This window comes from Pinus tabuliformis, chromosome 4_2, assembly GCF_031772625.1.
Source record: "Pinus tabuliformis cultivar Carrire ecotype Pingquan chromosome 4_2, CPIR1, whole genome shotgun sequence".
NCBI classification, from domain to species: Eukaryota; Viridiplantae; Streptophyta; class Pinopsida; order Pinales; family Pinaceae; genus Pinus; species Pinus tabuliformis.
Window position 1 is genome coordinate 1,130,675,923 of NC_142304.1, and position 13,718 is coordinate 1,130,689,640.

Here is a 13,718-nt window from a genome sequence, read left to right on the forward strand (position 1 = left end):
ATGTCCACACAGCACGACTCCTAACCCACTCAGTCATTTGCACGACCGGAAACCGAAACAACAACAGCAAAATCAGTTCAAGAAGAACCTGGGTTGTGCTAAGTATACACACGGCGAATACACCCAGCTAGAGAAAGGTTTTCGAAAATATCTTCTGGTCTGTCAGAAGGAGGTGCCAGCTCTTGTTATTTCCACTTTTATCTCCCGAGCAAAAGAAGAAGGCAACCAGCCGACTCTTCCCAGGAAAGCGTTGCGCAGTTGACAACACTAAAGAGAATATACAGAAACGGTCAGAAATTAGATTTAAAGTTTTAGAAATAAATTTTCTTTTAGTAAAGGGCGGTCATTTGAAGCCGATTCCCTAAATTCGTGTAATTAAGATCAATTAGCTAGTAGTATTTAACCCTTCTCATGGCATTTGGAGAAGGGTCCGAAAATCTGTCAAAAAACTTGTCCTCAGAACATGCACTTCTGCACCCTCAGAGGAGGTTTTTGATGAATGGATGGATCGATATTTATTTATGTTTGCATTTTAATGTCTGTTACTGATGTTGCACTTCTGTACTCTTAGTAGATATTAGAACAAGTAGAAGTAAATCATTATTGCTTGAAGTTTATTAGTGAAATCAGTCATAAATGGTACTTTTATCTCTTGACTAAATTCTGCTAGTATCCCTAAAGTGATATACAGCTGAGTTCTTTATATATGACTGTATGAATGTCTGTATTACCATTTGGCACTTCTGTATGGTGGAGTCATTTATTTATGCTTGACATATAGAAAACTGATTATGCGATATGTTGTTCACAACTACTCTGCCTGACTTCTTATGCAGAATGGTTTATCTTTATCGATTTATATTCTGATAACGGTTGAATGATCTTTATTACCAGCTGTTGTTAGAAATCTTTCTAGATCGCATAACAAAAGAGAACACCCCGGGTTAGCGTAGATTAGATGTATTGTTTCTCTTCATTAGATCACATTAGTATAGAAGTAATTTAGCTGTTAGAATTAAGACTAGTTCAGAGAAACCTTTTAGATTAATATCATCAAAGTCTACACACACACGCTCACCCTTCACATTGGGAAACTGGTCCCATTACCCCCAGTCGGACCCGCTACTCCAAACGGGCAAGGAGCCGCCAACCAGGTTCCGGACCAGGTGGGTATCCCCCTTGTTGTTGACCCGACTTCGGGGCCCTCAAGATTTCTGGCGCTAGAAGGAGGGCACGAGCTATGAATGGCGCATAATTCAAAATCCAAATACCATTCTGAGAGAAAATCACCCTCACCAACTTCCCCGACTTCTCCAGTACGACTAAACTCGGAACTAGAAGTCGCTCGGACATCCACCGCTGCTATACACCCCGATAAATCAAACCATCCTATTATGGATCCCCCTGAAGTTCAAACTTTGATCCGTAAACTCCAAGGATTCTCTATTTTCATCCAGAAGTCTGATAAATCTAAAGGCATCTTGACTTCGCAGTACAACCCTGCTCATCCCCTGACCCGATTGAAGAGTGAAAAGTTTGGCATCCAGCCAACTGAAACCCCTCTCCCTACTAGGAAAAGAGCAAGGAAAGCACTTCCAGAGTCTGACAGAGAGACTCTTTCATCCACTTCGTCCATTTCAACTCCCTCTCCACGAAGTCTACCACCCACGTCGTCACCTCAAAACACTCATCCATCTCCCACAACCCTTCCTCCGCAATCGTCGAAGATCGTAACATCTCCATCTTCTCAACATCAAAGATCATCTTCTGCACTTTTGTTAACTAGTCACTCAGCGATGGCCCAATCTCCATGGAACAATCCTGGGGCGGTTTTAATGCCTCCACCCCTAAGTCCAATACCTGCCCATCCTGAGAAATGGCGGCCGAAATTCAATCCAGAAACAGGAATGCTAGCTGAAGAACATATTAATAATTTCATGCTTTCTGTTAATCTCAACGGAGTTACCAACGAAGATGCCGTGGTCCGACTTTTCCCCTATACAATGCAAGGGACAGCCGGGTCATGGTACTTTTCGCTGCCCTCCGGATCTATCACCATCTGGGACATTTTTCAAAATCAATTTCTCACCAAATTCGGCGATGATAGATCGACAGCGACACTGATCAATGATTTATCCAATCTCAAAGCTGAGGCTAGAGAACCCATTAAAGATTTTAACTTACGGTTCAACAAGATCCTCAACAAAATCCCTGCTACTTCTCAACCCAGCGAGGAAGTAAGATGCGAATGGTACATCACGGCCTTACCTTCAAACTTGGCCATCTTCGTAGATAGGGTGAGCAAGACAACCTTAGTCGAAAATTTGGCTGAGGCATTGGCTGTTGAAAGACGCGTAGTAGCCCTAGAAAAGAGATCTACAATCGAAGAGCGTAAATCTAAGAAAATCTCTTTCAAAGAAGACACCAAGAAGAAGCAAACGAAAGATCCTTTCGACATGGAAGGATTACAAAAGGTATTAAAGGCCATGTCCAATGAGATGATTGACATAAGGAAACAAGTAGCAGAGTCGTCCCCAAGAAAGCCTTTTAGGAGTTTTAAGAGAAATCCTCCTATGGAGACGAAGCCACCCAACGTGGTCTCAAACGTGGAATCTGACGAAGAAGAAGAAGAGAGCACCATCGAAACGCAGACCGATGATGAAGAAGTGGTGGAACTGCAAGGAATGTGGGATTTCATCCTCCCACAAGAGGAAGATCAAGAAGCACTTCTAGTTAGCACACGAAGCAGAAATCAGCTTGATCCTCCCCAGAATATCCCAAAACAGAAGGGCGCAAGCCCTGCAGCAAAAGAAAGGGTCGCACCAAAGAAAACAACTGCTAAAGCGACCTCTTTTAGCCCAGTCTAATCAGAGCAAACGCCTCCATCAAAGACACTAATAGTGTCGGATGAAATGGAGTATAACATCATCGATGACATGAAAAAGACTAGGGCTAATATCACCCTGTACGAGTTGAGCAAATTGAAACACCAACAAAAAATCATGATGAAAGAGTTACACGTCGTACCTACTATGCCTTTACCTACAGCCGTAGCTTCCCATAATATAGGAAGACCTCCAATCAACACAATCAATAAAATCGATCCAAATGACATCGCTTTGATTGGAGGGAGATCTAGATCTCATACTCCTCCTTTCCTCCTCACTTATGAAATCTTTAACAGAAACGTGCACAACTGCTTGGTTGATTCTGGTGCTTCAACCAATATTCTACCCAAGTAAATATGTGCCAAACTCAACGTTTGACCGCAAAAATCCGCAGTGCGCATAGTTCAACTTGATCGATCACAAGTCGAAGTGATAGGCGAACTGAATCAAGTGACCATAAGACTGTCGTCTAACCCCAAGGTATGCCAAGTTATCGACATCCTAGTGGCTGACATCCCTTAATTTTATGGCCTGATTCTTAGCAGGGACTGGTCCGAGAAACTCCACGGATACTTTTCGACCGACTGGTCGCACATGTGGTTACCCTTCAATGGGAAACCCATTCAAATAAAGGTTGAACGAGAATTGCACCAAAAATACATAGTGACGGATTTGGAAGGAGAGAATGAAGCCATAGCATACGACAGCAGCGTCATAGGCAACTACTCGGTAGACTCTTTCCTCAGAAATTTCAATGCTCACATATCACCATATTTAGAAAATTCAGTTTTGTCCCAAGTAGAAAACTTTTCCCAGACTGATGATTCAAAATGTGTTAGTTTCTTAGATAACCCTGTAAATACTTCTTTATTTTGGAAATTATATTTTGATGGCTCTAAATCCAACGAGGGAGCGGGAGCAGGATGCGTTTTGATTAGCCCTGATGGAAATAAGACCATGCTCACATGCAGACTGGAGTTCGATTGCACGAACAACACAACGGAATACGAAGCCTTGGTGCAAGGCCTATACAAAGCAATCGGCTGCAACGTCAAATATCTTCAAGTCTTTGGAGATTCCGAGGTCGTCGTCAAACAGGTACGTAACACCATACACTGCATGTCTAGTCATTTAAAGCACTATCAATCTTTAGTACAAGATCTCACTGCACATTTTACAGCGTTCAATATTTCGTCAATCCCGAGACTTCACAATGCAAGCACAGACCTGTTAGCTAACGTAGCCTCCAGACTCATTCCCTCCGAAGACTTTAGTCTAGATAGGTTTTCAATAGAATTGATTTTTAAACCGTCTATCCCTGACAACATCACTAACTGGAGAGTATTCAACGACGACCCAGACATCGTAAGTTTCCTCACCTCCGAAGGATCCTACTCAAACCAGATAATCGACGAAGACTGTCATGATCACGAGATACGACAAAATAACACTGATAATGCCATACCCAAATCGGTGGTCAAACTAGAAGACTTATACGACTTGAAAAGTCGGTTCAAAAGGTCAGCTAATGCAAAACTTTACAGTTCGACTCTGAACTACGAATTAGTGAACCTAGGAACCGATAAGAAGCCGCAAAACGTTAATCTAGGCCAAGGCCTGGCTCCTGAAGAAAAATCAGAATATATCCGTCTTCTACGACAATACAAAAACGTCTTCGCCTGGAATTACGACGAGTTGAAGACTTACAACACTTCTATCATTCAACACACTATCCCCATGATTGACAACAAGAAACCTGTCCAGCAGAAGCTCAAAAAAATCCACCCCAACTTGGAAAGTCAGATAAAAACTGAGCTGAATAAATTGTTGAGAGCCAGAATAATCTTCCCGGTCAGACATTCCAAATGGGTATCCAATATGGTACCCGTTAGGAAGAAAAACGAAGATATTAGAATTTGCATTGACTTCCAGAATCTCAATAAAGCCTGTCAGAAAGACAATTTTCCCCTCCCACCTATGGAGCAAATATTACAGGCAGTCACAGGCTCAGAGTTAATGTCTTTCCTGGATGGATTTTCAGGATATAACCAAGTGTTGGTACACCTAGATGATCAGTTAAAAACCACCTTCCGAACTAAATGGGGTACCTACGCGTATCGGAAAACGTCGTTCAGTCTGATCAACGTCGGCGCTACTTTTCAAAGGGCCATGGACATCGCGTTTAAAGGTTTAGTCAAAAAATCGGTAGTGATTTACCTGGATGATATAACTGTGTACTCCAAGAACCGAAACGACCACCTCAAAGATTTGAAGCAAATCTTTCAAAGATGTTTAAGGTATGGGATCTCACTTAACCCGAAGAAATCTTTTTTCGCTTTGAGTGAAGGAAAATTGCTAGGATTCATAGTGTCCAAATCTGGCATTCACATTGAACCTGACAGAATCAAAGAAATTTCCGAGATATCCATGCCCCATAACAAAAAGACCATGCAATCTTTCCGAGGACAGATCAGTTTTGTCAAAAGATTTGTCCCAGATTTTTCACGTATTATTTCTCCTTTACAAAAAATGATAAAAAAGAATTCAAACTTTAAATGGGGTCTAGACGAGCACGAAGCGTTTAACTTAATCAAACAAGCCATCATCAACGCTCCATCTCTAGCAACCCCAAACTTTTCAGAGCCTTTTGTCTTATACATGTTTGCCTCAGAGAATTCTTATGCTGCAATCTTGACTCAAGCGAATCAAGAAAAGGTAGAAGCTCCGATTGCATTCTTTAGCTCAAACTTACAAGGTGCTGAGCTGAAATATTCGGACGTAGAGAAACAGGCATATGCCGTTTTTAAAGCGATTAAATATTTCAGACCATTCTTGCTAAGGGCCCATACCAAGGTCATAGTACCGTTCCCAGCGGTAAGAAATCTCCTGATACAGAAGGATGTGGGCGAAAAGAGAGCGAATTGGATCACCGTCTTGCAAGAATACGACCTGGAGATCAAGCCGGCACACATCATTCGAGGCCAAGGCTTCTGCAAGATGTTAGCTGGAGCATCGCAAATCCCCGAAAAATCGTCTGAAGAGGTACACGCGTATGAGGTAAGCCTAAACGACGCAGAATCATTATATGCTGACATCATTTATTTCCTGAAGAACGGGCATGCTCCATTTCACCTGGATCACATCAAGAAGAGAGCCCTGAGATTAAAAGCCAAACAATACCAACTCGTGAATGATGTCCTATTTAAAAGAAATTATGATTCTGTGCTTCTTAGATGTCTTGAGAAAACTGAAGCCGAAAAGGTTTTGCAGGAACTCCACGATGGACCAGCAGGTGGACACTATGCTGGAGAAGCCACCGCGCACAAAATCTTACGTGCAGGATACTACTGGCCCACGATGTTCAAAGACTCGTACAATCACGTAAGAAAATGCCAAGTCTGCCAGACTGCTGCAGGAAAACAAAAGAAGCCATCCATGCCACTGCAGCCGGTTAACATCGAACAACCGTTCAGCCAATGGGGCCTGGACATAATAGGTGAGATCGTTCCTCACTCCTCTAAACAGCATAGGTATATCCTCACGGCAACTGACTATTTTACTAAATGGGTAGAGGCAGTTCCTCTCAAGACAGCTAATTCTGAAAATATTATTGAATTCATAGATCAGTTTATCATTACTAGGTTTGGATTGCCAACGGCCTTAATATTCGATAATGCTTCATATTTTTCTGGAAATACCATCACTGAGTTCACGCTCAAAAGAGGGTTCAAACTGAAGTATTCTGCCAACTACTATCCGCAAGGTAATGGGTTGGCTGAATCAACGAACAAGAACCTAATCAGGATTATCAAAAATACAGTCGACCAAAACAAAAAGAATTGGCATAAAGCGCTAGTAAACGCCCTATGGGCAGACAGAATTACAAAGAAAGCCTCTATCGGCACTTCTCCCTTTAATTTAGTTTACGGGAGAGAAGCAGTTCTTCCTACTCACTTAGTCATTCCCTCCTTGTCCTTAGTACAATACATTGATGAAGTATCCACTTCTCCCTTACAACTAAGGAAAACGGAAATAATCAAGCTAGAAGAACAAAGAGAATAGGCCAAGAAAACCCATGCTCACCACCAAGCGCTGATAAAATCCTCTTTTGATTCGAACATAATGACCAGAAAAAACTTTCAGATGGGAGATTTAGTTTTGAAGTGGGATAAGGCACATGAAGAAAAGGGCAAACATACGAAATTCGAGAAGCTGTGGCTTGGTCCTTTTCAGATTGTAGAGGTCATAGGCCCGTCGACTTTTGTGTTGCAGGACTTGACAGGCAGAAGAGATTCTCTGCCTGTAAATGGACAAATCCTCAAAATGTATTTTCCATAGAAGGTTATCCTTCTAATTTTTGTAGGATAATTTTGGTTTTATTTTAGTTTTATTTTTTTATCAATAAGGTTGGTTGTGAATGATCATAAATTGTATTTATGAAGAATATACCATTTCTCTATCAGATTTTGATTTCACTTGTATAAATAGTAAAACTTTTCGAAAAATCTTACTTTTATTATTGACAGATAGAGTTAACTTTAGCCTGAATATGATGTTAGTTTCAACTTCACAAAGAAATCTGGGATGAAAGTAACTTTTGGCAAAAAATTGTTTTATGCCAACGCAATGAAAAGTATCATCAATAGCAAAATAAGTATTCTCTGCAAAACTGTTGTTCTTAAACTCTATTATTGTCATCCAGAGATTTCTTAAGGAAAAACAATGACTTCCTCCCTGTTAAGGAAAATCGCAGCATCCAGAGAAACAATCCAAGAAAACACTATATCTCAAAGAATAAGAGGTCTCATCACGAGCCGGCTTATCATGATCACAGATATTATAACTTGCTGACTTTGCCACTACTATCTATCAAAACAGGGCAACGACTCAAGATTGTTGCAATCAAAATACAAGGGGTCTCATCGCGAGCCAGCTTGTTCAGCAAAAGTGTAAATCAAGTGAATGACTGTGTCATAATTTTGCCACCAAACCAAGACATTGTTCTTTAGAGAATAAAAAATCAAAAAAGAAAGAAAAGTGTCAAAAGGATTTTTCTTTGGAATGTTGTAAATAACCTCAAGCAGGAAAAAGGATCATTGTTGGATAATATGGTAACCCTGTCGAGGCTATGGACGCTTGCGGGCAACAGAGGCTCTACCTACGACAAATGAGCATACTTTACAAAGCCAATACGCCAAGAAGACCTTATTTTGTCTTTGAAAAGGCTGAGTAATGTCTAGGTGTGAATACAAGAAATAACCCAGAGGAGGCAAACAATCGGAATGAAATAAAAAGTTGTGACGAAACATCATTGACAGGATAAGGGGTAATACTCTATCCATCCATAACAAAATTTAGACATAAGAAAATTTTTTCTGTTTTGGAAGTGAAAATGCAATAGAACAAGCAGAGATAACTGGTTCTTCATAGTGAATCGCCATTGTTGTGGTCACCAACAACCCCCCCTCTTTGCTTAATATTAGCAATAACGTCGAGCAAAGGGGGGACCCTGAACAAAAAATCCCAAAAAATATTTTGTTAAATTGTTGTATTTTTCTCCCTAAGGCTTAAATCGCATCGCAAAGAAAGGTTGAAGCATTACTTAAAGCGCGAAAAGTAAAACTGCAAAAGAGCGACGTGAAGTTCATCGCGTCGCATGCATCTCAAACGCGCTCTAAAAAGAGGACCTCCAAGAAGCATCGATCGCCGATATGCGACATCGCACATCGCAAATGTCACGTTGTGGCACCATGAACCATTGAATAAAATCTGCGATTTGCGATCCGCGATCTGCGATATCAGTAAACTGCGATCTGCGATCTGAAAAGACTCATCACACGATAAACCCAAGACCAAGCGCGCGCCTTAAAGGAAATTAATGACCGCATGCTTGAGTATCAAGGAATGATTGCATCGCATTTATCAAAGAGTCAAGTCATGATGCATGTCAGGATTATGCATTCATTAGAGTTTAATGCTTTTATGTCAATCTTTTCATTTCCCTTCTTCTTTGCGTAGACTGCAAGACACGCAACTGATATAAATCTATATGCAGGAAACATCTGAGAGAAAGGGGAAAGCGCCAATCAAATAGCAGAGAGAAGATGCCTCCACAAACGAATGCCGCATGCAGCAGGACTACGGATTCCAGACTATCAGACAATCGGCACTGATGAAATTAGACTATCTAGGACTCAGAGTCAAAGGCGCACAAAAGAAGTGTGTTCACAAAAGATCCTGAAGCTCAGACTTGGTAAAGCATAGAAAGAAGCGCATAGGAAGGAAGACGCTCCAGAAAAACCTGGAACAAAGAATGGAAACAATCCTCGAAACAGGGGGATTTCCACACAGCGCGACTCCTAACCCACTCAGTCATTCGCACGACTGGAAACCGAAACAGCAACAACAAAATCAGTTCGAGAAGAACCTAGGTTGTGCTAAGTATACACACGGCGAATACACCCAGCTAGAGAAAGGTTTTCGAAAATATCTTCTGGTCTGTCAGAAGGAGGTGCCAGCTCTTGTTATTTCCACTTTTATCTCCCGAGCAAAAGAAGAAGGCAGCCAGCCGACTCTTCCCAGGAAAGCGTTGCACAGTTGACAGCACTAAAGAGAATATACAGAAACGGTCAGAAATTAGATTTAAAATTTTTAGAAATAAATTTGCTTTTAGTAAAGGGCGGTCATTTGAAGCCGATTCCCTAAATTCGTGTAATTAAGATCAATTAGCTAGTAGTATTTAACACTTCTCATGGCATTTGGAGAAGGGTCCGGAAATCTGTCAAAAAACTTGTCCTCAGAACATGCACTTCTGCACCCTCAGAGGAGGTTTTTGATGAATGGATGGATCGAGATTTATTTATGTTTGCATTTTAATGTCTGTTACTGATGTTGCACTTCTGTACTCTTAGCAGATATTAGAACAAGTAGAAGTAAATCATTATTGCTTGAAGTTTATTAGTGAAATCAGTCATAAATGGTACTTTTATCTCTTGTCTAAATTCTGCTAGTATCCCTAAAGTGATATACAGCTGAGTTCTTTATATGTTACTGTATGAATGTCTGTATTACCATTTGGCACTTCTGTAGGGTGGAGTCATTTATTTATGCTTGACATATAGAAAACCGATTATGCGATATGCTGTTCACAACTACTCTGCCTAACTTCTTATGCAGAATGGTTTATCTTTATCGATTTATATTCTGATAACGGTTGAATGATCTTTATTACCAGTTGTTGTTAGAAATCTTTCTAGATCACATAACAAAAGAGAACACCTCAGGTTAGCGTAGATTAGATGTATTGTTTCTCTTCATTAGATCACATTAGTATAGAAGTAATTTAGCTGTTAGAATTAAGACTAGTTCAGAGAAACCTTTTAGATTAATATCATCAAACTCTACACACACACACTCACCCTTCACATTGGGAAACTGGTCTTATTACCCCCAGTCGGACCCGCTACTCTAAACGGGCAAGGAGCCTCCAACCAGGTTCCGGACCGGGTGGGTATCCCCCTTGTTGTTGACCCGACTTCGGGGCCCTCAACAGACTCATACATGCATCCAACTCCCAACCAAGTGGATATATACCAAGTTTTACTCATACACCCAACCAAGTGAGTGTATACCAAATGTTTATAAATTTCAAAACAAGAACATTACATCATCCATCCCATGCATAGTGGGGAAACAAAATAGGTCGTTTCATGACCTTGACATTAAAATATATACATGACATAGAGACCAAATATGTGAAACAAGACTATGATAGTTATCAAAAAATATCATTAGAATCATCTGTCAATCATCATCCAAACTAGCAACCATGATCTCCCCCTAAACCTATTCTGCGTAAATAAAAAAACAATTGTGTATTTGTACCAAGATCTTCTAAGATAATGCCAACAATGCATTATTATAAGTATATGCTCCCCCTGAACCTGTGCCAGATGATCACTATTAGACCCATATCAGACTCCTTTCATCCTGAGTCTAGCCCACTGATTTTATTCAAACGAACATATACGTGACTTTCTCCATAGAAACCAGTGTATATACGCGAATATGCTTCATGAAACTCACATATAACCAATTTTCTCTAAAACAGATAAGTTTCAACACTAGGATGATGCATCAACTACTCCCAGCTTCTGTCTAAGATATTCAAATGTCTCTCTGGGCAATGGTTTGGTGAATATATTAGAAACTTGTTCTTTAGACGGAACATACTCCAATTTGACCTTTTCTTCAAGCACTTGTTCACGTAGAAAATGATATTTGATGGGTATTTGCTTGGTCTTGGAATGCATGACTGGATTCTTTGAAATACTATTTGCACTTGTATTATCACATAGAATGGATATGGGTGGAGTACATGTGATCTAAATGTCTTGCAATGTTTGCATCATCCAAAGGAGTTGTGTGCAGCAAGATGTAGTAGCCACATATTCTACTTCAACTGTAGATAATGCAATTGAACATTGTTTCTTAATGAATCAGGAAACTAATCTAAAACCCATATAGAATGCACCACCACTAGTGTTTTTCCTGTCATCAACGCTTCCTGCCCAATCTGCATCTATATATTCATGAAATGTAAGGTCTGTATCTCTAGGATACCATAAACCAAAATTCTGTGTTCCTTGAAGATATTTGAAATTCCTTTTGACTGCCTGAAGGTGTGATTCCTTTGGATTTGCTTGGAATCTTCCCACTATTCCTACTGCATGCATGATGTCTGGTCATGTACCTGTTAGATAAAGCAAACTGCCAATCATGGATCTGTAAGTTGGTTGATGTACCGCTGTTGATTCATCATTTGAGCTAAGACTAAATCCTGTTACCATAGGGGTACATACTGGTTTATAATATTCCATGCCATATTTTTTTAAGATCTGCTTGAGATACTTGGTTTTTGACAGAAAAATACCATATTTCTTTTGTTGAACTTGTAGACCAAGAAAATATGTCAGTTCACCAAGCAGGGACATTTCAAATTCTTGTTGCATTACCAAAGCAAAGTTTTGATTCATAGCTTCTTCATTGCTACCAAAAATAATATCATAAACATACACAACAAGTATTAGAAATTTATTATTGTCAATCTTTGTATATAGATTGCTATCAGTTGATCCTTTCAAAAAACCTTGTTGATGGAGGTATTTGTCAAGACGGTAATACTAGGCCCTTGGAGCTTGTTTTAGACCATAGAGATCTTTTCTGAGTCAGCATACAAGTTTTGGATAATTTCCAAGGATGAATCCATCTGGTTTCTCAATATATACTTCTTCTTCTAAGTCCCCATTAAGAAAGATAGATTTTACATCCATTTGGTATACTTTGAATTTCTGAAAACTAGAAAGAGCAAGGAACATTCTTACGGCTTCAAGTCTAGCAACAGGTGCAAAATTTTCTTCAAAATCTATACCTTCTTGTTGAGCATATCCTTTACAAACAAGCCTGGCCTTGTTTCTAATAACTTCACCATTTTCATTCAACTTGTTTTTGAATATCCATTTGGTTCCTATGATATTCTTATCATGAGGTCTAGGAACTAAGTCCAAGTATTATTCTTTTCAATTTGCTCAAGTTCTTCATTCATGGCCTTGACCCAACATTCATCTTTGCATGCTTCATTTAAATTTTGAGGTCCGATGGAGGAAAGCAATGCTAGATAACTTGAAGCTTCTATAGTATTTCTTCTTTTCTGCACAAAAGCCTCTTTCTGTCCCAAAATTTGAGTGTCTAGATGAATTTTCTAAACATACCTAGATGGAGTCTTTTCTTCTACCATTTTCTATTCTTCTGGTGCTTCATCGGTTTCTTCTTCTTCAGAATTAGTCTGATTTTTTGTGGAAGGATAATCCTCATCTTCTCCACAATCTTCGATTTTTACCTACTTTGGATTTTTTTCTACTTCCTCAACCACAACATCAATACTTTCAATAATTTTCCCAAGTATTTTATTATAGCACTTATATCCTTTACTTTGGGAAGAGTAACCAAGGAGAATGCCTTCATCTGCTCTAGGTTCAAATTTGCCAAGTTTTTCATCTATCCTTTTGATGTAACATTTCCTTCCAAAAAATTTGAGGTCTTTAACAGTAGGAGTCTTACCATACCAAAGTTCATGTGGAGTTTGAGTGTTGTTTATCCAAACGTTTGCTTTGTTGAGAATAGAGATGGCAACAAATGCAGCTTCATCCCAGAAGGTTGCAGGAGTTCCAGACTCATCTAGCATGGCACGAGCCATTTGTTGAACAATTTTTTTCATCCTTTCTACAACTCCATTTTGCCGAGGATTCCTTGCGGTGGAGAATTCTCTTTTTATTCCATGTTCTTCAAAAAAGTTGAAAAAATCCTCTAAGCTAAATTCCCCTCCTCGATCAGATCTGAGGCATTTGATTTTTTGATCTAATTCATTTTCAACCAAAGCTTTGAAGGTTTGGAACTTTTCAAATGCTTCATCTTTATGCTTTAGAAGTCCTATCCAAAACATTCTGGAAAAATCATCAATGAACAATATAATGTATTCTTCTCCATGAGGTGAATTTTTCCTTGATGGACCACATAAATCAGTATGAACAAGTTCAAGAGGCTTAGTAGCTAATCCTTACCTCTCAGGGAAATGTGCTCTAGTTTGATTACCAAATTGATATGATTTGCATATTATATTTTCTGGAATGCTAATATTAGGAAGATCATGAACTACCTGGAATTTGCATGCTTTCCTTATTTGAGGGAAGCTTAGATGCCCCAATATTTTGTGCCATAGCCAATGTTCATCAATTTTGCTTAGATAGCATTGTTGTTGTCCTCCCTTGAGCA